Consider the following 24,318-nt stretch of genomic DNA (forward strand, 5'->3'; position numbering starts at 1 on the left):
GTCTCCAGCTTGCTGGTTTTCAGACTGGAACGTACACCACTGGATCTCTGGCATCTTTAGCAGGCTGACTATAGATCTTGCATTTTTCAGACTTCATAATCATGTCACACATGATTCAATTCCTTATAATAAGTCTCTCTCTCTTTCTATATATACATATAGATGTACATCCTATTGGTTGTTTCTCTGGAGAACCCTGGCCAATACAATAGCTAAAATTAAAAAGATAAGACACTAAGTACTGGCATATTGGCAAGGATATATAGCAAATAAGTTTTTAAAAAAAATGGGTGGGAGTATAACAGGCACAACCACTTTGGAGTACAATTTGATAGTTCTTTATGAAATTAAACATACCCTTAACATATAGCTTAGCAATTCTACTCTTTAGTATTTACCCAAGATAAATGAAAAATACATATATATATATGAATTAAAATATATATGTAAATAAAAGACTTGTACACAAATATTCATAGCAGTTTTGTTCATAATAACCCAAATTAGAAACAATCCAAATGGCTATCAATAGGTCAGTAGATAAACAAATCGCAATAGAATGATATAATGTAATACTCCTTAGCAATGAAAAGAACTAAACTACACAAAATAATATAAATGGATTTCAACATTACTGATCCACACAATATGGCTGAGCAAAGACTGAAATGGGTGACGGTTACGTGGGTGTATGTATTGACAAAACTCATCAGACTTCACACTTAAAAATGTGTGGCATTTAATTTTATGTCTACTATACATGAATAAAGTTGATTTACAAAGAAAAAAATCTCAGGGAAAAGTTTTGGGTTTCATAATATCAGATTCTTTTTCATCTTTTTACCTTTATTTTAGGAAAGATTTATATTATCAGTGCTTGAAGTTAACCTGAAGCTTTGTTATTTCTGTTTCCAGTTATGAGAAGTTGTGCCAAATCAGTGCGGAAAAATTGTTTCTTAAATTTCTGCTTGTATTATATGTCAATGGAATGATATTTATTGTAATATAATTGATGCTTTGATGGTACCACACACAGAAAAAAAAACACTTCTTAGCTATATCATCAATTATAATTACAATTTAAGTTTGCTGATAACATACATTGTGAGCTATTCTCATTGACATGAAGGCTAAATAGCAGTCATACCACAAATCATATATCAAAGTCTTTAAATTAGTCTCATTTTCCAAGAGTCACAATTCTAGGTTTTATATAATTTAGTTAAAAAAAGGCATGTAAGAAAATATTTTATGAGTTTCCCCAAAGCAAAGTTGTGTAAACAACAAAAATTTTATCAGTCAAAAGAGGAGAAATAAACAGTCAGAAAATACTGTCTACCTGTGGAAGGAATTAAAAATTGACTAAGGAAATATTTTTGATGTTCTAATAGACATTTATGTTAAAAATTTTTTTTTACCATTACACTTAGTAAGAATTACATTTTTATCCTGACAAACATGTACTTGTATATAAATGAATATCTAGTTCACACATACATGCTTATGGATAACTGAACAAGTTTCATAATCAATTATTTCTTTTACTTTACCCAATACAATCTGATATTTTCTCTTTAAAAAAATGAAGATTAGATTGAAGTTTGATCAACACTTCTAGTTTTTGAAAGATTATCTGCAATTCTTTCAGAAGATAAACTAGAGGAAATAGCAGCAGGAGAGAATTCAGACAAAGAGAAATAAGATATTCTAGAATGTAATTAGTAGGTGTTGGGTCCTGGAACAGATAATCAGGAAATGTTCCAAGCATCTTTAGAAGAACAATTGACAACTATTTGTCTAGAATAACTTTCAATAATAGACTTATCTGAATATGGTGGATGGACCCAAATGAACTTCTGAGTTGCTTGCAGTTCCAAAAATATTCTAGAAGTTTCATTTATTTAGTGATTGATTGCTATCACAGTAGGTTTTGTTGCTCTTTCAGAATTGTATTTGCTCTTGAATTTATTCATTTTATCTTTGATAATATAATTTGATAAAATGATCATTATATGAATATTCACTTTCAAACCAGAGTTTAAAACATAGGCAGAAATACCATTAGTGCATAAAGGACATATATATTGATCATTAATGTTAAAATTAAAAGTTTACAAGAATATACATTTATTATCTGAGTCATCACATATAATATTTGGTCCAATAAATGAAAATGTACTACTAGGTAAAGTCTAATTTTTATTTAAATTATTGATGTTTAAGGCCATTTTGACCATGTCCTATATTTACGTCCTTTAACTTTCTTTAGCTTCTTTTTTTATGATACCATACTTTTAGTGCCCTTAGTAGCCATGTCTATACATCTATTCTAAATTGCTTGAGACCCATTAATAGCCACTTTCATATTCCAAACTACGCTCATGCCAAAACATGGTTTAATAAGGTATGGATGACTTTTCCCAGTAGCACATTATTGTCTTTTGATATAACACATTTTCAGAAAATAAATATCCCTGACTTGCTACCTATTTGGAAATGTATTAGTCATTAGAGAGTAACAGTCTTTTCAGTCCAATGCTAATATTGTTCAAATAATTTCATGAATCAGACTTTGCTTAGTAAATTTGATCCCCGTTTTACTTGGTCATAAAATTGATAAGGATTAAGTACAAGGGCATTCAAAACAAGTAAAGGTTTAGCTCATAAAACTAAAGTGACAATTCAAAAATAGCCCAAGCGTTCAGGTTAATCATGCAGAATGGAATGGTGATAGCCATTGTGTCCCGTCAATGTTTTAAAGGTGAAATTAGGACAATGCAAATGAAGTGGCAAATGTTCTACACTAGCAGGACAATGGGCAATATTGTTATTTTCAGGTACACTGTTGTCCAGGCTTCTCCCTGAGAAAAATACCAGTTTAATTTTTTCCTTTATTTATTTTAAGAGATGATTATGAATGAGTGAGGGTTTGTTTTTTGTTTCTTGTTATTTTTTCATAATTAAATAACCCTGATTCTTCAGTTCCATTTAAGAAGAAATCTAGGAAGGAAATCTATTTTGAGGTTATTCTAGAGACAAGTGAATTTGTCCCTTCATATAAGTCAGAAAAATGAGCAGAACGGCACAGTCTTAAGACGCAAAGGTTGAACAGACATTTCACCAAATAAGATAACAGATGGCAAATAAACATATGAAAAGATGCTCAACATCATAAGCTATTAGGGAACTGCAAATTAAAATAACAATGAGATACGACTAAGCACCTATTAGAATGGCCAGAATCTAGAACACTGACACCACCAAATGTTGGTGAGGATGTAGAACAACAGGAACTCTCCTTTCATTTCTGGTGGGAAGGCACAATGTTACAGTCACTTTGGAAGACAGTTTGGTGGTTTCTCTCTAACTAGATATACTCTGACCACACAATCCAGCAACTGTGCTCCCGTTACTAGGGGCTTGGGCAATTATGAATCCAGTCTGGTCCCTGGGTGGAGAGAATTCCCTCCAGGACCACAGTTAGGCTGGTGTTAGAACCACTTGAGGTTCTTTAGTTGGGTTGACAGAAGGCAGGCCTCTTACTAGGTGTATGGACGGACATTGCTCCTGTGAGTCCCTGGTAGGGCTCCTGCTGGATCACTGAACAGAACTCAACCTGGACTGCAGCTGAGTGGGGCTGCAATCCAGCCACAAGGCTGCTTCAGGGGCCACAGCTAGGACCGAAGTCTGCAGGCCTGCCTCCTAGAGCATGGATGGGCGTGCATCTTGCGGGGCTCCGGATGGGCAGGACTGCCTTTAGACTACAAGTGAGTAGAGTTAGAGTTGGGTCACACAGTTGATTCAGGATCAACAGCTAGACTGATTGATGTCAGTGAGCTTGAGTTCAGGGACACAGAGGGGCGGGTCTCCCCTCGGGTCCTGGGCAGTCAGGACTGCTTCTCAAAAGGGTCTGAAGCCAAGTCACAGCACCATTTCAGGATCCACAGTGGAACCAAGGCAGCAGGCTTGTCCCCAAGGGCGCTGAGAGGCATGTCTCCTGTCTCATCCCTGGGTGGACAGAAGCATGCTGGGACCACAGTGAGAGGGTCTGGAGCTGGGTTATGTGACACTTCAGGGTCCGCAACTGGCACTGAGTTCGGGGCGGGTCCTGTTACCCGAGGCAAGGGTGGGTGACTCTTTCCTTGCACTTCGGCAGATAGATGCTGATGTCAGGACTGAGGCCAAAGGAAGGAGTAGCCAAGTACACAGAGGGACAAGCCTGTATCTGTCTGTATCTGTAGCTGACCTTGGTCAGGGAGCCTTCCACGTGGGCAGCTACCAGCTTTCTCAAAATGGCCCTCCTTGGTCTTGGATTCCCCTGGGGTTTTGCTCTTATCTGAATCCTAAAACTCCCACAAAGGTACTATTGACTGCAGATAGCTGCCCAACTATTGTTGCTAAGGGGGAATATGAGCGGGGAATGCTCTATTCTACCATCTTGCTGACATCACCTATCCTGAAATGAACTTAATCTTGACAATAAAATTATGTTTGGGTTTAATATGTTCTGTTTAGAAATAGCCCAGTGTATTTCATATAACAGTTAATTCAAAATACAAATTTTATATCAGGGATGTTTTTCTACTCTGTCAAGTTGCCTCTTCTCAAGGAGGTTGCTCTGTAAGAAAGTGATGTGATCATACTCTGGAGGGCTGGGGGTTGTGGACTGGCTCATATACTCTTAAGTATCTTCCTCCAGTTTTCTGTGGTAAATTAGTCTGTGCTGGCCCTTGGGATCTGTGAGCTGACATCCTCTGAGGAGTGACTTGCTATTTTTGGAGTCACATGGGCAGCTGCTGAAATCCATGGTTGCTGCCATTTGCTTTGGTCATGAAGTTCCTGTATTTTGTAGCCCACCCTTCCTGTCTCAGATGTCCCACTTATCCCTCTGCATCTCCCTAGTCCTCTACCTAGGAACTCCTGGGCTTCTTGAATTTTGCACATGATGCAGGCGTAGGGTGCCATTTTAGGCGTATCTACTAGTCAGTGTTCTTTAGAGAAATAGAACCAATAAGATGTATATTGCATATATATATTATATTCAACATGAATATATGTATGTGTTTGTGTGTGTATATATACAAAGAGAGAGAGAGAGAAAGTGACAAATTTATTTTAAGGAATTTGCTCACATGATTGTTGGGGCTGGCAAGTCCAAAATCTGCAAGGCAGGCAACAGGCTGGAGACCCAGGGAGGAGTTGATGTGGTAGTCTCTAGTTCAAAAGCAGTATGGAGGCAGAATTACTTTCTCTTCAGGGGACCTCAGTCTCTTCTCTTGAGTCTTTCCACTGATTTAAGGAGGCCCACACATATTGTGGAAAGTAATTTGCTTTAAGTCTGCTCATTTAAATATTAAATCACATCTGAAAAATACTTTCACAGCAACATCTAACTGGTGTTTGACCAAAGAACTGGGCACCATGCATATCCAAGTTGACACATAATATTAACCTTCATTTCCATTTGAAATAGATACTTCCATCAGTCATTACTGCCCTACCTGCCCTGCTGTGCTGGACAAGGTGGGTGGGTATCACACAAGTTGGATGCTGTCATCTTCTTTCTGAAACCTATCTGGGGTTATATTGGCATTTTTACACTCTTGTATATTTGTTCCCTTTGATTGACACTCTGGGATTTAGAGGAAATAGATCTGTCCCCTAGCACTCAAATAACCCTCACTTCATCTCATCCTTTCTAAATACCTCTTACTCTTACAATTTTAGAAGATTTCCTATTTATTTTATCTTCCTGTTAGAAACTTTCTATACACTCCATTTTCCCTTATCTCCACAGCATAGCTCTTTGATCTAAGTTAGCCAACCAGTGTCTCTTTATACAAAAAGGAATAGTTTTTAAGTGTAGAAAGCCCTTACTTTCTTGGTAGTGTTAGGCTAAGAGAAATTGGGCTTTACATTTTTATTTTGGGTGTCAAAAGCAGAATGTGTAGACTCTGTACTTCTCCATCAGGCAATGGGTTAAAAGAGAGAAAGATCACACACAATGATGTTAGCAAAAGAAAAGCACTCTAATCTGTTTAAAAATACATTTTCCCTGTTACACAACAATTACACCCTGGGTTTTGGAAGATTTAAAGAGTTTTATAGAACAGTTGTGGAAATATTGCAAGGTGATAAATAGCAATACAAAGAAGTATAAGATCAGGGACAAATAATATAAACAGTAGTTCAGAGGAAGAAGCAATTTACGAAAACATTTTTCCTGTCCCTGTTATAAAAATATGTAAAACCATGAGTGATTTTTAGCACCAGCTTTTCAGTAGAGGCTAGCTGGGCTGCAAGTGCATCTCCTAAACCCTCAACTATAATTCAACTCCCCCATGGCTTTTCTTTCACCAGGTACAGGCTTGTCCTGACCTAGATTCTCAGTTTTCCTATATTGGTTCCAGTTTACCTGAAGTTCACTCTAAGGCTAGCACTGTTCCTGCCTGCTTAGTTGGTCAGTGAGGGAAAATCTTTCTGAGATGTTCCAAATGACTCCTTTACTTTGGCCTTAGGCTTCCCTATGCTGATCTTTTATTGGCTGATTCTTAAATATGCAGACATCTGGTAGCCTGAGAATATGACAGTGCACATCCATTTTGAATCAGAATGGTGATTCTTGCAGGACCTATCATTCAACCATAACATAAAACCAGAGTTTTTTTTTTTTTTTGCATTTTCTCCATTTACTTTATTACTTTAATAACACAGTAAGAAAGATAATATGAAAAGCAAAATAATTGTTGCCAAATTTTTATATTTGTGATGCATATGGTAATATACTTATCTTATGTCTGTCCAGTCATCATTTTTGGAAACTTAATTTACTAATTTATATTTTTAATACAATTTTTACAATTTGGGTATAATCCCTCCCTCCTAAATATAAATAAATAAATTATATAAAGTTGAACCTTGAACAACCCAGGGGTTAGGAGTGCTGACCTTTGTGAAGCAGAAAGTCCCCATAGAATTTATAGTCAGCCCTCCAGATGTCCAGGCTTCCTCTGTACTCCCAATTCTGCATCTGCAGATTGTGTAGTACTGTAGTAATTACTACTGAAATACATCTGTGTATAAGTGGACCCATGAAGTTCAAACTCTTGTTGTTCAAGGGTTAACTGAATATATACACACACACACACACACACACACATATACATATGTATATATAGTTTTGTTTTTGCTTTTTTTTGAGTTTCTTCTTCAGCCAAATAAGCTTGAGGATTCTATTCTTATTCTTTACATCTTCCAGTTTTGAGTACAGGTGGGCATGTAAGTAGGTGCTCAATAAATTCTTTTTAAAATAAATTGTCTAGAAACAAAGTATGCTACTTAGTATTGTGAGAAAATATTCTACACCTTTCTTTTTTCTTCAACACCAAATGCTCTTGACATTTTTATCTTACCCAGATTGACTAACTAGTAGGGAATATGGATACGGGGAAAAGAGCATGAAATCTGCAGTTTATAGAAGTTAGTGTGATTTATATTTTTAAATAGGTGGCAAATTTCTACTTCATATTTAAATGCTGTGGACTAAAAACCTACCATGTGATCAAAAGACTATGAAGACTGAACATATAAAAATAAAATTTAGTGCTGAGTCAAATAAATATTTGAAGTTAATCTAAATTTAATCTAAGTTTATCTAATCTTAAGTAGCACTGGACTATTGAGATACACATTAAGCAACTGTAAATGGACTGAAAAAATACTGTTACGTAAACGTATTATATAGGATGAAGTTACCTGCAGGGCTATTTTTATTCTGTATTCTCCCACCGTGTCAGAGATTTTTAAACAGTCAAGTTAAACATTTCTAGGGCAGAGAGTAGAAAAGATGACCCTTGAAGGAAGTGAGAGGGAGATAAAATCTAAGTAGGTTAGCAGTGCCCTTTTGTCCTTTCCCTTGTTCTGTCCACTTACCTGATTGTTCGTTAACTCATCAGTTTCCCCAGGTGATCTCAAGGCTTTTCAGATGTGAGATGTTCTCTCCTTCCAAAAGGCCAGTGCCTTTCTATTAAAGTGCTGGAATTCCATTTGTTCAGCAGCACCAGAGCCCGAGTTTTTAGTTTCTTTCTTGAGACAGAAAATAATAGTTATCACAACCTGAGTGACACAGCTGCTATATTCATACAGCCACTAACATATTAGCAGAGATTAGTCTGTTCGTTCTGTAATAATTTTTCACTCTGAACACAGCTCAACTTCTCTTTATCTCCTGCTGGATGTTGTTCTTGCCTGGAAGCTTCTATTCATTATATTGCTCTTTCTTTTCCTCACTGAAGAATCTCATTACTGGTTGTTCCCATCAGTATATTTATATAAGATTCTTCTGAAAAATTATAAGGAAAGGGAGCCAATGACATTTATGTCTTGTTGGCATGAATTTCTATCCACTTTAGTAGTCACGTCAGGAAATATTGTGTATAAGGTCCATCCTAAATAACTGCTCAGACACAGCATGGTATCTGGAAAAACAACAACAAAGCCAACCCTTCCTGCTAATCCCCACAAAAAAAAAGAAAATGATACTCTGGGTAAACAAATGGCCACTTGGCTGATTTCTCAATATCCTAGCACCCTTTCAATTTTCAGAAGATTCTCTTTCATGAGAAGATACAGTGATCAAAAACGTCACTCAAAAAATGCAATTAGTGATTTTCCTGCCTCAGCAGCTTTAAGATGACACACTAGCCTGAACTTGTTTCCTCAGCATTATCTTTCAAGCTTTCCAGCTGGTCCTGACCAATCCGTAATTTTATAGTGGTAGAGTTCTATGTGATAGGCAAGTCCAAATGGGTTTATTTAAGACAATCTTACTTTGCTTCTTATGCCTTCCCTAGGTTACCTCCTTACAGGTTTACATCCATCAGATTTTTACTGCGCTACTACTTCCTATGAAATTATAACCCTCAGCACATAGCTTTCAGTTGGTTCTGATCAGTGCACTAAAACTGTAAGAAAGAACACTGGAAAAAATGTGTAGAGTTCACAGTCTTCCTTTCATATGAACATAATAGGATGAAATTACCTGCAGGGCCATTTTTATTCTGTATTTTCCTACTGTGTCGAATTCAGCTATATTGGACTTGGAAGGCTAGAGGTATGAAATGGTGACCATTTTTCTAAAAGCCATTTCTCTGGGCATCTCAGTGGTAGTCTCCAAGGTATACAGCAATCCTTTTCTGCTGAAAGGTCATTTCTCTTTCCTTTTCATCTAATATTTTAACTGGTCATTTATTTGTTTGACAATTGTAGAAGGTAGGACTAAAAGGTCCATGAGCCCCATCATATTGAGTAAATAATACTATCTTATTATATATTTATATGTGTGTGCATACATATTTATTCACATATATACATACAAATGTAACATTCATATATATATGAAAAACTTCAAAGTACTTTTAATTTTCATATAACCTCACAACAAAGGGGGTGGATATTATATAAATATTGCATTTGTCAAAACTGAGGATCAGAAAAGTTAAGTGAGTTAAGAGTTGTGAAACTAGGTCTTTTGGTATTTTGTTTCGTACTTTTTTTTTAATCCCCACAACATGACTTCAATTCTCAGCATTAGGAATAACTTACTCATTTTAAAATACAGCTCTAGATGATAATTATGAAGATTCATAAATGTACTTGAAATGAACTTACTGTCATTCATGAACGAATGTAGAAGAATTTGTTCAAGTCTTGCCAGAAAATTGAGATCAGAGGAGATGGTGAAAGGGTAGCTACATTTTAAAGTAAGAGAGGAATCTGGGAGTGCTTTGGGGCAACACAGGCTTGGGGTAGAGTGTGATAGGCAGCATATGGAATTTGACAGTTGGTCAGGGAGGGATTAAGAAGGAGATGCCCCAGGTGAAGAGTGAGAATGATGAATAGATTTTCCTCATGCTTTATACCCTGATAAGAAAATTTCCTTTGCTATACTTATAAGAAATTAATTTTGAATATTTTTTCAAAAATAGCATTCACGTCTCCTGTTTACATATAACATATTTATAATCAAAACTTAAAAACAATTAAATGATCTTGTTTAAACATCATTCCTTTTTTAAATCCTTGTTAGGATTGATTTGTGTTGAAATGCTCTCCACATGGTGGGGAGGCGCTCTGGCCTCATCTTCTATTTATAAGGGCACTAATGCCACCAGACGGGCTCCACCTTCAGACCTCATCTAAACCTAGTTACCTCCCTAAGGACCTACCTCCTCAAACCATCACATTGGGAACAGGGCTTCAGCATATGAATTTTGGTGGGTGACGGGACACAAACATTCAGTCATAGCAGGGTCACAGAATTAAAAAAAAGAACTAGTGATTACAAATTGGGGGCAATGGGTGTTCCTGTCTTCTTTTTTATTCAGACAGGCTCACCCACCTTCAATGAAATGTAAGCCTCTGAATAAGAACAAAATAAAAATGCTCATATTTACCTTTTAAATATTGGAGAAGTAAAAACATTATACCAGAAAACTACAGGAAATACATTTGAGATGAAAGAAAGTAGAGGTAGTTCTTAAACAGGAAGGTGAATATCCTTGGGTAGACAGAAATATCCAGGTTGTTTCAAAGAGTTTAAGATGCATTTTCTAAGGCTGACACGGTGGCACTGTAATTAGGAACAGGTGCATATAAATTAGAAAGGAGGGAAGACTAGTTGTTACTAATGAACCTTTTAAAGTAAAAACTTTACTTAATGAAATGCATAATGAGGCATTAACAGTCAAAAAGATGGGTAATCTTCTTTCACTTGCACTAAATTTTGGCTTAAGGTGAAGCCCAATTTGTTACTAATTGCTAAAAGCATCACTGTTCCTACGTGTTTATAAAATCAAACAAAACAATGACATAGTTTTGAAAAGGTGACCATTTCTTGATTTTAAAGTGATGGGGGAAATATTAAGAACATTACACCCAGGCTATAGTGTAGGACAACAATTATAGGGTTTCTATAAGCAAAAAGGATATCCTTCAATCTTCCCTCTAGAGTTAAAAGGTGTATTCACACAGAGTTTGAATCTTTCTGGATAGTTCCAGACATCAATGGTTGCAATGATTCTCAGCTTTGGTTTCATATTGAATTACCTGGAGAACTCTAAAAAATTCCTACACTCAGGTTCACCCCAGGCTAATCTGAGTCTGCATTTGTAGGGGTGGGGCGGCACCTAGGCCTGATTATTTTTTAAAGGCCCTAGAGATACTGAGTCCTGGGAAAGGCCATTTGTAGAATTTTCTAATGACTAATATAATATTCTTTGTTTTTCCCTTTGCTGTGAATTCCTTCACCCATCTTCTACTCAGTTATTTAGCCTTCATGGCTCAGCCCAGCTGCCAGTTAGCTGGAAAGCTCTCCCAAGAATTAATCACTTGAACTTCTCTGTGTTAACTCCACTGTAGCCTGTAAATATTTATTGCCTTTAGCACACACTCTTCCAGAATTTGTAAATTGTCTGTTTTTTGTCAGCCCTTTAAAAATTCACAGGTGAGTAGAAAAATTAAACTCAGGAAGCCAATTCATCTTTGTTTTCCCAATGGCTGGTGGAGTGCTTGACCCAATATATGACTGAATACAATAGGCACCCAATATATGATTGTTGGATTATCTGATGGAGTATCCTTGGTGACTCCTGCCTCAGCAACAAGTTCATTTGATATATTCTTGTGATCTGTTTACGTATTCAGTAATTTTGCATACATGAATTCAAAAGCTATGCCATTTCTGTGTTGGCAAAGGTAGTAGAGATGTGTTATGTGTTATGAAAAATGTGAATCTGTTTGACTCAAAACTTTGATTTTTCTAATTTGTGATACATTTTAGCAAGTTCTTATCCTCAAAATTTATGAAGAATGATTACTGTTTATGACCTTAAACCAATAATTTATTGCTTTTTTGCTTGTGTTCTATAACCCACAGAATAAATGCTATATTTCAATCCATGTCAGAAAAGAAACAGTAACCACAAGTTTCAACATTTTGAAGAGTGTATTTCATTTTTTTCCCATTGTAGACATATACATTTTCACATGAGAGTCAGCTATTTTGTGCTTGAAAGAGGAATGTTTCTAGAAAAGTACAGAGTTAACTTTATTTCAATGGGAAATAAAGTGTCACAGAACAACAACAACAACAACAACAAAACAACTTTTTAGGAATAAAAATTACTTGAACATTTGTTAGGAAAAAATGCAAGTTATTAAAAATAGCCTTTCAGTATAAAATGATGGTATATCTGTAAAATAGAGTAGGTTTCTAAAAACGTTTGGCATAACCTCCCAAATATATTATTAATTAAAAATACAAGATGCAGAAGAATGTGTGCTGTAAGTTCCTTCTTAGGCAAGAAGTACTGGCTTGTGTGGGTGAATATGTATGTGTTTCACTAATATTTTCAAAAAGAAACAATGCCAAAAACTTGTAAAAATAATTATTAATAAGGAAGTGGAGAAAATAGTGGGGAAGAGAGTGATGGAGGCTAGACTTCTATCAAAGTGTTTGTTTTCTAGTTTTGGCTTGGGAACAATTTTAAAATATATTTTATGTAATTAAAGAACAAAATTAATTTAAAAAGAAAACAGCAAATCAATCTGTAAAATATAAAACAAATTAATAAACTTAATTCTATGTCACAGAAAATTATGCAGAAAAGAATAATTTTCAGTGACTTTTGAAACAGGCTTTTGGCTTTATATCACTAGTGGCATATACTGTAAAGACTGAAGAACAACAAAGAAATATTAAATTGTATTCAGTAATGTTGCTGCTGGAGATACTGGCATTGTTAACTTAAAACTATCATTAATAGATATATAGATGAATAGCATAAAGCAATTAAGTAATTATGTTAGTGTTAGGAATCAGGATAGAGTAAGAGAAAAAAGATAAAATAAAAAACCAATAAATTAAGTAAAAATTTTGTAATTGTTAATTTGAATTGGAGATGTATGTACTTATTTATTTTTCTCTATCTGAAAATATATGTTTTCTAGGTTTGTACACTGAAAGCCCTAGTGGCAAAGACCACATAGCTCTATTCTAGAACTCACATAGGAGCTTCTAAATACCATTTCCCACTAAAAGAAACCAAGGTTCTTTAGAAAAATGACTGATTGCAAGTTGGGGCAGGAATTGCACAAGATGAGCATGGGACATCTTGTCAGACAGATAAGAGAAAGCTATCCAAGCAGATTACAATTATGTCAAAATACCACAGGAGCCAACTTGAAGGGCTCCCACCCGCCAAAGATGGGACAAAGAATAATGATCACAATGCAGTGAAACACTTGATACTGAAAGCAAAATCGAACAAGCATAAAAGCAGAATCACACAGCCTTTGGAACATCTTTGGAAGTAGCTAGGACATCAACTCATTTTTTTGAAAACTGATAAAAGGGAGGACTCAATTATTTCTTTTGCCTTTTCTGTACAGGCTATATTTCAGTACGTATGCCTAATGGTTTATGAGAGAGAATTTTTTATTTATAGAAAAATCATTGCTATTAAATGTATAGAGAATGCTAAATACCACCATTTTGTCAGCCCTAATGAAATAACAGACTAAAGCAACAATCATAAACAGCTACTAAAATCATTAAGGGAAAGGTTGATGGCAACTTGATAATGGCTGGGCTGTTCTTAATAAAAATAAGTGGACAAATTGAGGCATGTGCTTCCTGAGGTAGAACAATAATGAACATCTGTCTCTATAGATGAAGTATTGTAGAAAAAAACTAATTAATAAAATAAGCCTGAATCAATAAGGCCTCTATTTCTAATGACAACTTTCAGGCAATACAGAGGATAGAGGAACATAATGAATGTTATTATAAGGTTCCATTTAGCCATATACTGAGTAGAAAAAGTCTACAGAAAATAATCCAGTTTCTTCAACAAACAGCATGAAAAAAATAAGAGGAGGGAGGAATGTTATAGATTAAAAGGTAGTATTTTATGAAATTTATTAACCAGTTGGATCTTGATTTCTGATTTGTATCAAAAAATTCAAAAAGACATTTTCAAACAATTGGGGAAAATTGAACATATAGTGGTTATTAGTTGATATTAAGTAATTATTTAAAATTATTGCAAAAAATTTTTTGTTGAGTGTGGAAATGATGTGATACGTTTTAGAAAGTTCTTTTCTGATAGAGATACATATTGAGGAATTAATGGGTAAAGTGACATGCTTTCTAGAATTTGCTTTAAAATAGAAAAAAAGGCAAAGGGTTAGGTAAAATTAGACCAGCAGAAAGTTAATAATTGTTGAAGATGGTTGCCTGAAATGTACATAAAAGTTCTCTCTACTTTTTTTTATATTTAAAATTTTCCATAATAAAAAGTTAAAATATGTAACACTCAGCATGATCAGTTTTGGACACTACTTGAAAAGGTCAGTAATCCATTTTAGACAGAAAGCAATAGGGCATATAACATCATTTATTGTCTATTTTGACCCCTACTCATAGCAAGAACTTTTTTCAGGTAAAAAACTAAAATATTTTAATTGAGGAATTATTATCATATAATTATTTTATTGATTAACAATGAGAAGAAAATGAGTTGAACTGAGCATTTTATAAAACATAAATTTAACCATAGCTCTTATCATTTAATAGAATTGTACATAAAATCCCTGGATGAATTCAGTGAAAAGGAGCAGTATGATTGATGATGTTTGCTCTGGGTGTAGGATGGTGGTAGCATGTGTATTGTATTTTTGCTTTCCCTGGTTTATATTTTTTCTCTGCTCCCAGATACCATCAACACTCTCATGATCTCATGATACAACATGGATCTGTGACCATAAATCAGGAGACTGGAATTGAAAAGATGCATGAAGGCCTATATACTAATAATTTTAATATCATCTCTAACACTGTCCTTGTTTATAATTTTCGGCAAATTACTTCTCCAATAACCACTACACATTTGAGATAATTTTTTTCCAGTAGTGACTTGAACTGCCCTCTCATCTGTTTTTTTTTCTTCATATATATAAAATGCTAATGAGAACCATGCATAGAGTTATTGCCATGGGGGAAGAATAAAACTAAGTGGAAATGATAGGACTATTTTGGACTTACTCTGATTGAGCCTTACTCTAACCTAAATATGGACATTTCCACATGCACTCATGAATCCATCATTTGAAATCATCAAATTATGTAACATAATACAACTTTAGAGCTAAAGGACACTCAAAGGATGAAATAAAAACACTAAGAAGTCACTAGAGATCATATTGAGAAAGTGACAATTTTGTTGACAAGATTCTCAATTCTTCCAAAATCCTAAAGTCTTAGGAAATAACTTACAGATTGTTGGGGAGGGATGATAACTCCAATTTATTGAAAAAAAGTAATCAGTTTGATTGACATAAAATATGTCAATTTAGGGCAGATGAAGCCTGATAATGGGTGAATTAAGAGAGAATTTAGAGGCAAGGCTATTTTATTTCTAATTCCAACTCTGCTGTACACCTGCTTTATACTTAGTTGGGTTGCAATTTAGGATGCTTCAGTTGTTAACAAAATGTGATGACCAATAATTGTCTCCAGGGTGTTTCATGCATAAAAAAGTGCTTTCACTTACTTTCACTTTTTTGAGAGTGTGATGAAAATTACATATCTTTAAAATGGACCACATCAAAAATAAATGCTGGATTAAGTGTGACCTTGAGATATTTTAAGGTGTGTATGCCTCTCACGCTCCATTTAACTTTGTTAGGTTGTGGTATCACTCTTTTAGATAACATTTTCAGTTTAGTGTGTAAAAGGCTATCTGCATCTTTTTCTGATCATTTATTTCATTTTGGATAAACATGACTAGAATTTCTCAAAGTGGTTGAGGTATAATTTACACATTTCTTATCTCCTGCAGAACACAGAAAAGCAATTCAATCGTCTCTAAATTATAGCTACTTTTTGGATTTGAAAGAATTAAAAACAATAGACAATAATTCTTTCATCATTTTTCCTTTACTTGTGAACAACTGCAAATACCAACTCATTGATTGTCTAAATTATCCCTAAAGGATAATTTATTCATATTGTGCCTTATGTTTGCAACTAAAGCTATATTTTATACACCAGAGATTTCAAGAAAGCTTGTGGAGAATATATGATTCATAAGTTGACTCCCCATAGTTAAAATTACTTTGTTCTGGAGTGTGATAATTGTAGGCCTGATCCTAGAAGACCAAATGATGATGTGAAAGAAGAAGGGAACCAATATTTTTGAGTATTCACTCAGTGCCAGGAATTGCCAACATTATATATCCCAAATAATTTTTGTAATAACCCTGTGAAAAGGATATTAATAATCCCACTTTCTACTTTACATGAGTAGAAATGGAGATGTGAGATGAAGCCACATCTTGAAGTTTATACAGCTAACAAGGAGGGAAGTCTAAGCTTAGCTTTAATTCCAAAACTGACATCTCAGCTCTATCCAGTTACTTGTATGACTACTGATGCTGTATTTTCTACTTTCCCATGGCAATACTCACAGTCCCTCTTCCTCATTTCAGTTTTCTAAATGAAACACTGTTGGCTGGATCCTTCAGAGACCTCTCATATAAGGTATTTTGTGAAATCTGTGCTCAGCAGGAGAAGTGTGATTTGGTCAGCAGATATTTTTTATAGACAATAGTATGAGCTCTCATCATCTCCCAATTTAGGGGTCCCCAGTAAGGGGTTTTCCTTATTTTGATTTTGAACACCCAGAATTATTCAAATACTTGCTCATCATTCTCCTGGTTCATCAAGTTAATAATTTATGTCACATACTAGTTTAATTTTTCTCAAGTCCTGAATATAGTTTCTCAAATAATACAAAATATCAAGAGTAACATATGACTTTATTTTTCTCATCCTTCATCCCAGAAAGAGCACAATGTTTCAGCTCATATTTAGGATTATTTTGTAGGCAATAACTACTATTTTATCTATGAGAACAGAATAACTTATGTTGGGGGGATAAAGAAATGTCTCTTATAATGATTATCACTATTATCAACACCTGATTCCCCTGTAGTCTACAGCATGTTAATACAGCTCATTAAGTAATTTCTGAGTGAGTTAAGCACCACCATGCACCAAATGTTTGTTCAAGTCACTGGGAAAAGGCAGAACGATGTCAAGTGATTTCCAGTGACTATTTCATAGATAATACAGTACCTAGATTGATATTTTAAACTTTAGACTGCTTGAGTACTTGCAATTCATTTATAAAATTTATAATGTCCTATTAAGGGGAAAAAGAGTGACACTTTTCACTTTGAAGGGATTAATGCCTTTTCAGAAATATAAATGTCTGATATTTATTTTAGTTTGGGTTAGAAGGGTTTTAATACCCTTCACAGGAGTTAGGCTATGAAGGAATTCTCCTAGGATCTAGAAATATAGGTAAGGTGAGTTCTGAGTATCCAGTTCAGTATTTTGGTTGTTATGGTCTGATTACTCACAAACTTACTGAGTCACCGTGACACAGTGATAATTTTTGTGGTCTGAAAAATTATTTCTTTACTGTAAATGGAAACTACTACAATGACTTTACAACTGAATTCCTCTGGAAATTTGAGGCTAATTAAATTCACCATGCTTTTCGACTCTGTCACCACAATGTCGGCTGCCATTCACAATGTACCTATTTTCTCACATACTTCAAGCTTTGTACTGCCTTGTCCTTCCTCTCCTCTAGGCCTCGCCTCTTGCTACTCATTTTTTTTTGCAACCCTTTCCACTGTGACCTGTGGAACTGTGTCCTAAACAAATTTCTTCAATCTCGTATATACATTTAACTCAGAAAAATCACTTCCAGGCCTTGTAGATCCTTCTAGGATCAAGCCTGTAAGAATCAAATACTTTAATAACTGGTATCTCACCTTGACTTCCTCTGCTCCTAGGGAATACTAGTGAATACTAAACACTGCATTTTAAGCATATTAGAGACTTACACTGATAAACCAGTTTCTCTAGTTAAGTTTCCATGGGCTGCACAGTAATCCCCACATTCTCTGGCATGCATCATGCTCATTTTATGTCCTCTTACATTCTTCCATTCTATCTACACCATATTGTAAACTCATTTCAGGAAGATTGTTCTTCCAAGAAGCAGCCCTCTTCTGCTACTCTGCTTGCTGACACTGTTTCCCTGCATGAGAATATAGTCCTCCACCTTTCCTTACTTTTGAAATACTAATATTATTTAAGATCCAGTGAAAATTTCCCCTTCTTCAAGAAGCCTTCTTAGACACAACTAAGCTGAGCCAGACATTCTTTCCATGATACTTTGATTGTGCTTTGTACTCTTTTACAGAGTCTCTCTTCTATTATACGTGATATGTGCCTATATTTGTTTTCCACCTGGTTGCAAGATTTTTAGGGGCAGGGACTCTCCCTTGGTCATCTTTGACTTTTTGCAATGATAGTTCAGAGCTGGTATCACAGCTAGCAGGCAAATTAGGCAAGAATATCTTGCTGGAAGGGAATAGAAAAGCTTTGAAAAGCACTCAACAAGAAGGTTATTGTAAGGACAACTTGTGAAATCACACAGACATCTAAATACAGGCACCAGAGTATGTACAAGACTCTTGGGAAATGGCACTGGGAAAACATTAGAAACCAAGGATTTTGTTTTTATCTCTTTCTCTCTCTCCCTCAGGGAATGCATGGCCTCTCTCATCTCTGTCTCATGTTCTCCCTGTCAGACCAGCTTCCTCTAAATCTGATGGCACAATGCCCACACTGTTCTAGCATGGACTGTACATGACTTCAGCTTTCAGCTTTCATTAATATCTGGCAATTTTCTCCGTAGTCTCTTAGTTCAAATTTCCAAGAGAGGATTCTTGCATTTTCTATTTTAGAGCCAGGTCATAATTTACTGTGGGTTCCTGGGTAGACTAAAGGTTGGCTACTCTTGAGCCAGGTGTATACCCTAATCTAAAAACTTGTGCAAGGAGAGGAAAGGGGTGGGAGCACACAGACAGGAAACAGGACCATTAGTGTCACAGGGCCTGGTGGAAAGACTGATTAATATTCCAAAATCTCTGGGAAATGTTTAGTACAGTAGGTCTTCTAAGAAGTTATTGAATCAAATAGATATAAAACCTAATGTGAACCAAATTTGGTTCAGCTCTCACCATAATAATTATTTCTTTCTCCTCAAAGGGTATGCTTAGAATAAGATACTTCATTAAGTACTTATCCATTCAATGTTAATTACACTATTTAATCATTTTCTATTTATAAAATCAATTTTTTCACATACAGGTTTGTGATTGCATGCTAAATGCATCAAGATTTGTCAATGACAATTCTTTAAAATGGTGCATAATTTGATATTTTAAGCTCTAGATTTAAAAAATATGTAACGATTTTTGCCTAGAATTTCTTTCTGAAGATCACTGTCAGGTTGGAAAATATGAACACAAAAGAAGGTCTTTTTACTGGTTTCCATTATCTGAGTGTGACTTAGTTGATTGCTTCATGCCTAGGTTTAGAGAAGTACTATGGGATTTCTACATCCAGATAAGCTTTGCTGTCAGAGCAGGAATAATAATAATGATGATGATAATAATAATACCTATATTTCCAAAGGTGTGAAGGTTGAATGTGATGTTTTCTTGTTTCATTGAATGTTTCAAACACACAGCTATCAGACCAGTTACCTTAAACTACCACTTTCTTCATTTTGCTCTCTTGAGATTCTCTTCCTGTTTCCGTATTTTCTAACCGATCTTTTGCTAAATTCTCCATTTGCCTCCACCATCCTCTTTATTATTTCCTTCCAAGTCATGTCAGTTTACTTCTGTGCCTTTGCTGTTTATTACCTACCTCTTTTGAAATGCATTCTTTTTTAAACTTTGACAAATTCTATCATTTGGGCTAGTTCAGACCCTACCATTTTTGGGAGAGACAGTTTAATACAATGAAATAAGTAAGTCTAGGTTCTTATGTAAGAACACTTGGGTTTGAATTCTTACCTGCAGGTTATGTGACCTTGAACAAGTTGTATAATCTCACTTTACCTATCTGTGAAATGCAGATAAAAAATGTTATAATAAAATCTTTCACGTATATACTAGAACACAGTGATATTATCCTTTCTGATTTTCCCCCTTAGTCTGTATAGGTAATGGTAAGGTATCTTGTGTTTTTCTTTTTTTGTCTCCAGGCTGGCCCAGTCTCTTATGAAAATTATGGCTCTGTACTTTTAAAGGACGTATTAAGACAAAAATGTCCTGTGTTTTTTTAAGACTAGATTTTTTAACAGTTAGAGTTAGCAGCAACCAGGTGACTATTGCTTAGTAGTCAGTGAGGCTTTATTAAACTGCAGGACTTAGGGAATTGTTCCCATTTTGTGATCACATATCCTTAAGGTAGTCTTGACTTCCTCAGAGAGATATTATTCTGTTTCGTGGACAGTACACCTTGGATAACTGCCATGATCTTCTCTGTTGAGTTTAGTTTGAGGAAAACACTGGGAGGAAAAAGACCAGAAGTGGCCTTTGCTCCCACTGTTGTAGCATGAATTATTTGTTTGGATAATTAGGGCCTTAGTGTTGTTATTATAGAGATTAAAGGCTGCTATAACACTTGCTGAGACTCCCTCCTAGTTTAGGTACCAGCTGCCTCCAGGAGTAGTGAAGCAAACTGCTACAGATAATGGGGTTGTGGGCTTCTAGGTGGCTTCCAAGTGAGGGAGGATACAATGCTTGATTTAAGTAATAGCAACTGAAACAAAGACTACTAAGGCTGTGGGGAATACCATAAATATGCATGCATTATTGTGGGGACAAATCTTGATCTTTATCATAACATTGCTGTTTGGCTAATGTTTCTTTCATCTGAATAAAAAACTTTTTTTCTCTTTTATAGATGGCTTAAGTAGCATATTGATTGTTCCATATTACATTTCTTTAAAGAGATTCTGGTGTCTTGTATATGTGTCCGAATAAAAAGCTTACCATCTACTAGTGACTTCTTTATGTTGCTGCCAGATGTCCCACAGGTGTGAGAAAGCATCTACTCCATCACCTTTCTCTGGCCACCTTCCCACAATGGCTACCATTTATGAAAGGCAGAAGGGCACTGTATTTGAGTGTAGACTCTCGGGTCAGATCTCAACTCCCTCATTTATTAGGTGTGACCTTGAGTCTGATATATTACCTCTCAGTTATCTCAGTTTTCTCTTCTATAACCCCTCACAGGGTTCCTCAGAATTAAATGAGGCAATACTTTTAAAAGGGTTTAGCAGATAGCAAATACTCAATACTTGTTGCTTTTAATATTCTTATTACTATTGAGTACATATAGCATCTGGCTTTTAATCCATATAATAAGTCTCTGAGAAGTGGGTTTATTACAGTTAAGCAGATATGGAAATTCTGGTTTAGCAACATTACGGCACAGACACAAAGACACAGCTAGTAAATGGTAGAGCCAGAATTCAAATGCTAGGCTGACTGAAAATTTCTCTCTTAACCACTGTGCTCTATTGCCTAGTGTCTGTTTACAAATACTTCTTGACTGTGTACCATATATTAGTTCTTTCAATATTAATTAGTGCCATTTATGATGCTCTCCCCAACTAAGATGTAAAAAGTCCATAAATTCTGCTCCTGTCTTTCACTGAATGCCTGTAGTAGTGCTGAACTAAAAATCTGCATTTACTAATTCCTTTCCATGTGACTAAAGTTCTGATTCCAGAGAAGTCACTTCACAATGTCAAAGCATCCTTCACAGATTTCCACCTCTCTGTTCTCTGGAGATTACAGTCAATGAGCAAAAGGGGATTAAAACTGGCTCAGGGGTTGGCTCACCTCTCCTCATTGTGATTCCTCTTCCAGGTGTTATTTGGAGCAATATGGAGGAGTTTAATTCCCATGGTCTCTTCACTTATTCCTCTGTTGCGCTTGTAATAGAAGATAGACAAAAGGCATGAAACTACTGATACCTAAGATTTAATTGAATAAATATACAATCTGCTTTGAAATAATATTTCCAAATTTTGAACCCCAGAACATCTATGGAGTGGAGGCACAACCACCATTGTGCTTAGTGCCGAGGACCTAGTGAGTTGAAAGCAGCTCTGAATACCTTAAAAGCTGTGGTAGAGGTTTCAGAATGTGCCCCTGAACTCTCCAATAGTTCAGTGGTCTTGACTGTTTCAGCTTTGGAATTACCATATCAACGTAATGTCGGTCCACAGCACAGTGAAATAATTTGGAATGACAATGAAGTCGTCACTTAAACACCATACTTTTCATTTGCCAGTAGTAAAAGTTTGTCTTTGTAATGACGTATGGACAGTTTCCTAGGTATCTTTCGAATGATACCCTCTTAGCTGACTAAAAATTATAAACTCTAATGAATTCAAAATTATCCAAGATGTGTTCTAAACACTGAAGTGTTTAAAAAATTAGAAAAATCATTTTATAAAAATTATGACAATTTGTTTTGGGCCAGAGAAAATATTTGGATTTTAAATATATGGTAACTAGGAAATAAATCTTTTTTTTCTGGCTGTAATCCCTAAGCACACAGTCAGGAAAATAAAATTAGTTTCAAAGCCTTTGAAATTTAAAGTTAAAAAATCTTGTATTTCCTTTCCCCAGATTATAACAAAAAATTGTATTAAGTAATAGAGTTCTAAATGGCTGGTAAATGAAAGAGTCTGGGTTAAAATTAAAAATGAAGAAAAAGTACACGTTAATTTTACATAAGAGAAATTCCTGGGACATCGCTGATTCAGCAATTCTACTGTAATGAATACCAAGGTGATTCTGATATAGGTAGTCTGGAGATTAACTTTTGAGAAAACTGGATTGAGAGAACATTATATACTTTAAATCTACTAATGAATGTCTCATTTTGTGTTTTTTACAGTGATATAAACCTTGAACTCAATTATAACAATGATAATGATAGGTGATAATAATGAGTTCTTCAACAAATATTTACTGAGAACCTAGTATTTTCCAGGCACTATTCCAGATGTTGGGAATAAGAGCAGTGAAGAAAATGACAAGTTCTTGACCTCAAGGAGTTAACATGCTGGATAGGAGTGACAGAAAATAAAGAAACAAATCAATATATTGTATGTCAGAGGCTGACAAGTGCTATGAAGCAAAATAAAGAAGAGTAAGTGAATGGAAAGGGGGCATTGCTATGAGGATGAAGTAGAGTAGGCAGAGAAATGATGTTTGTTGAGTACACCATATTCATTGGGTATTTTATTTTTTCCTGTTAATCATCAGAATCCAGAGAGTTAGTCTGCATTATCCTTGTTTTATAGATGCTGACACTAAGAGCCATGAAGGTTAAATGATTTGCTCAAGGTCTCAGAGGTAGCAAATGTTCAGGTCAGACTCAGACCCAGGTCTTACTGACTCTGCTCTACCATGCTGTTCTTGACTTCTCTCCGACCTGAGTAACTGATGAGGAAATACAAAGTATATTTCTATACACACTATTGTTCAATATTCATAATAATTTTAATGAAGTAGTAGTATTGTCAGACTGATTCTAAAGAGAAGAAAACTAAGACTCATAGAGATTAAATGATTTCCCCAAATTAGAAAGTGGCATATCCAAAAGTTTTGACCTCAAAGCCTGTGCCCTTTCTATAAGCTAGAGGTAAGCAGAAGTGATGTTAGTTGGTTTTAAGGAACATGACCGGTAGAGTTGAAAGGCTGGAATCTGAATCCCAGTTCCACCATTTAAAAGCTATTTGACCTTGGGATTTTAAGTGCTCTAAGTCTCAGTTTTCTTCTCCATAAGATGGGGGTAATAGTAATATTTAACTTATGGTAAGTATTAAATAAGCCAACACATCTAAAGCACTTAGAACAATGTCTGGCAACCAGTGTTGTATAAAAGTTAGCTGTTAATACAATGTTAGGGAGAAGAAAGTAACCTATAATTATAATTTATATGTGGTACCCTATAATTAAGTGTTAAGTGATGTGGTTTTGACAATAATTATAGCAGAAGTTCAGAGAAGAGGTATGATCTACACAAGTACATGGCCTTCTAGATTCCCAGGAATATGTCAGAGTTTTCAAAGGCCCCTGTGGATATTCACTTTCCCAGCTTTTTCTTTTAAACATTTTAGTTAGTCTGTTGTTTGCCCTAACTCTAATACCATCTCAGGCAATTGTGATGTTAAACAATTTCCCCTGATTATTTTTCACTACTGCTCCTGGGGAAAAGACTGTTTCTGAGTCACGTTAATAAAACTTGTGAGTGAGATCTTCCAGGGAACAAATAGATAGGTCAAATGATGTCCATTCTCT

General features: G+C 35.3%; 1 long non-coding RNA gene across 1 annotated transcript; it reads right to left on the reverse strand.

Annotated features, from left to right (window-relative positions):
* Window positions 1-7,938: 7,938 nt before the first annotated feature.
* Window positions 7,939-21,929, reverse strand: LOC140696657 (uncharacterized). The gene is made up of 3 exons (XR_012073167.1): window positions 21,844-21,929; window positions 20,005-20,053; window positions 7,939-8,085 (listed from the first exon to the last, which is right to left on the reverse strand). It is a non-coding gene; the product is annotated as an uncharacterized lncRNA (long non-coding RNA).
* Window positions 21,930-24,318: the final 2,389 nt, after the last annotated feature.

Source organism: Vicugna pacos, chromosome 5, assembly GCF_048564905.1.
Source record: "Vicugna pacos chromosome 5, VicPac4, whole genome shotgun sequence".
NCBI lineage: Eukaryota > Metazoa > Chordata > Mammalia > Artiodactyla > Camelidae > Vicugna > Vicugna pacos.